The sequence below is a fragment of the Canis lupus genome, chromosome 11, assembly GCF_048164855.1.
Source record: "Canis lupus baileyi chromosome 11, mCanLup2.hap1, whole genome shotgun sequence".
In the NCBI taxonomy this organism is placed as follows: Eukaryota; Metazoa; Chordata; class Mammalia; order Carnivora; family Canidae; genus Canis; species Canis lupus.
The window spans coordinates 40,615,324-40,618,571 of NC_132848.1; the positions used below are offsets into that span (position 1 = coordinate 40,615,324).

The following is a 3,248-nucleotide window of genomic DNA, read 5'->3' on the forward strand; positions in this document are numbered from 1 at the left end:
GCCCTCCTTCTGCCGCCCAGTGCAGGGGGGATCTCCCCAGAACCCTGTATCCTGTCAGCGTCTTGGCTCTGCTCTTCGAAGAGCACATTTTCCACTCAACACTTCAGTGTTCCCACTGAGCCTCAGCCTCTATGTGGAGCCACTTTGATATAGAAGACTTGTCAGGGGAAATGCTGTCTTTTCTGTTGCACATTTCTGGAAAAGAGCCTTGATCTGTCAGTTTTTGCTTCCCTGGGGCAATGGGACAAGATATGATGGCTGAGTTCTGCGTTTGGAAATTCTCATGATGCTGCAGCTGGGCTGTGTGCTCATCACAGGCTTTAATTCAGCTCCAAATTGTTGGTTCTCTGCCTTCAACAACTAATGTCACCTTGCGAGCAAATTGTGAAGAACTCATTCGTGATTCCTCATGTCAGTAACTAGGACTATGGAGCATGAACTGGAGCCCCACTGTTACAGTGTTTAAAATTCCTGGATTGGGTAAACATTGCATCCCAGTGTCTAGAACTGTGCCTGGCATACACGAAAGTGATGTGTAACATTAGATGGTACGGTGGATTTTTACCTTCATTTTTCAGAGGAGACTCAAAAAAGCTTAGGCTTTTTTGCCCAAGATCAGAAAGCTGATGAAAGGCACCTTAGTGTTGCTAATTCAGGCCTCTGGACTCTAAGACACTGCCTTGTTCCCCTCTGGATCCTCCTCCTTCCTGTGGGTCCCATTGCAATGAGCATGCTCAGCCACAGGCTGGGGACTAAACCACACGCGGCATCATGTGTGGGAAGGGAGACAGTGCAGGCTGCTGCAGGCCCAGCAACACAGACACGGCACTGGCAGAAAGGAAGATCTGTCTCAGCCCCTCAGCTCTGAACTTAGGAAATGCCTTGTTTTACAGGTTCTGGGTACACAGGTCTTTTGGGTCATCTAGCTGAGGACTCCTATGTCAAAGCACATTGCAGGTAGGTACTTCCTAAGGACACTAGGCTAAGATATGATGCATGAAAAGTGGATTTTAATCAACTAAATTTGGGAAGGGCAACAGACTGTACTCCCCTTAGGGCTTTACAATGCACATTGATGTGTCAAAGACTAAGTCCTACAGCAAAGTAAACGGTCTCCATTGTCCAACCCAGCATTGCTCAAGCTTGTTTGACTCAGAAAATATTTCCCCATCTTTATAACACATTTTGGGAAACACTAATATTAGATCTGCGGGGAAGGAAAACATATCCCTTCTTCCCTTTGAAGGTCTTTGGCCGGTCTAATAATTAAAATGACATAAAGCAGATTAACAGGAGAAAAATAAACGCATTTCATACATTTAGGAGCTCTATAAAGTGTGAAACCCAAAGGCAGCCAAGCAGTTGAGGCTCATATAACATCTTATACTAAGGAAAGGGGTAAGGGCCTAGGGGTACGATGGAAAGGAAGGCTACTCACAGGAAAGCAGAGGAGATGTTTGGAAAATACAAGTTGCCCTGTTAGGGAGATAAGTTAGACAGAGAGGTATCTGCTGGTAATAGTGGCTCATTCAGGTGTAGGAGTGGCAAAGTGATTTTCCTGAATCTGCTGGGGTTTGAATGCCTTTGGCTCAAAATAATCCTTATGCCAAAGAGACTGATTTTGGGGTGGCAAAATCTGTTCCCCTTGAGGTCAATTTCAGAAGCTCAGATCTAATGAAGAGCATGAAGTAGAGTCACCATTATTCCTCCATGTTGGCACAATGACCAAGCAACTGAGCAGGAAATTTACAGGCAGAGTCTTCAGTGGAAAACTATGGACTGTAGGAAAGTTTTGGTCTGAAGAGCTTTCCTCTTCCATCATTTCAAAGTACCAAGTCATGCATACCCAGCATGTCCCCAGATAAGGGGCTCTAGCAATGAGCACTTCGGACGTCTCCAAAGATTCCAGTTCTGAAAGTAGATCAGGTCAACTGCCCTGTCCACAAATTTCTGAAAATGCAAAAATAAAGCGATCACTAATAATTCCCTATAATGCCACATAGCTAGAAAAGACAGAGCAGTGACACATTTAGAGAAGAAAATGCAAAAGTTTGGAAATATCTATTGGGAAGCCTCTTCCCCTTGTACCAGGACCGTGCACAGGAAAGGACTCTCCTCTGATCTAAACTGGCAAAAAACAAGAAACAACCCCCCCCCAAATCTGCATCATCAGATTATATTCTAAAGCTCCCTCCTCTCTTGTTCCCACACCAAACAATTGCCCCGCTCTCTGCATTCCCATCACCTCTATTCTTGTTCAGAGCTTCACTGACTCTCACCTCGACATTCCTGACCACCACGGGCTGTCTCCCTCCTCCATGCTCCACCTTGCATTCTCTTGCAGAATAATTGTCCTGACCATTGAAAGATCAAGTCACACTCTGGTTCAAAAGCTTCAGTGACGCCCCTTTATCATTTAAATTAAACCTTTTCAACTTGTTTTGCTAAGACTCCTTTCCGGACTGTACACCACAAGCTGAACTTGCCATTCCCAATGTGGGGTTCGAAGTTCTGGTAGCTCTGCCATGTTCTTCCTGTTTCTATGTTAATGTGTTGAAATCACTCTGTGGCAAATATTTATTTGGTTTTTGTCCCCAGGTCCTGGCACAGATCCCTTAAAACCCTTGGGATTTCGTGAGTGCTAGTGATAAGGGGAGATTCCCTTGCTACTTAGAGCAAGCCACACCTGAATTTAGCTAATGAATTGACTCTAGGTGGAGGGGAGGTTGTTTGCCAAAGAAATCTATCTTGTGGCTAGAAAGTTGGACTCTTCAGCTCCACCCCTTGATCACTAGGGAGGTGACAAGGGCTAGATGGTTTCAATCGCAACCGATAATCTAATCAATCATGCCTATGTAATGGAACCTCAGAAAAACGCCTAAACGACAGGGTTCAAGGATCCCCTGGGTTGAGTATGTGGATGTGCTAGGAGGGTGGCGTGACCTGAGAGGGTGTGGGAGCTCTATGGCCTCCTACCCCATTCCCTGCCCTGTGCATCTCTTCCATCTGATTGCTCCTGAGTTGTATCCTTTATGATAAGCCAATAATAGCAAAGTGTTTCCTGAGTTTTGTGAGTCAGTCCAGAAAATTCTTAAACCTGAGGAGGGGATTGTGGGAGCTCTCAAATTTATAGCCAGTTGTTCAGAAATCCTGAGACTCTCGACTGAACTCTAAAGTGAAGTAGTTTTGTGGGACTGACCCCCTAACCTATGGGGTCTGTGCTAACTCAAGCTCATTAATGTCAGAAT

General features: G+C 45.2%; 1 long non-coding RNA gene across 1 annotated transcript; it reads right to left on the minus strand.

The window, feature by feature from the left end:
- Positions 1–298: 298 nt before the first annotated feature.
- Positions 299–2,529, minus strand: LOC140643034 (uncharacterized). Its single transcript, XR_012039418.1, has 2 exons — positions 2,280–2,529; positions 299–1,950 (listed from the first exon to the last, which is right to left on the minus strand). It is a non-coding gene; the product is annotated as an uncharacterized lncRNA (long non-coding RNA).
- Between the last annotated feature and the right edge of the window lie 719 nt (positions 2,530–3,248).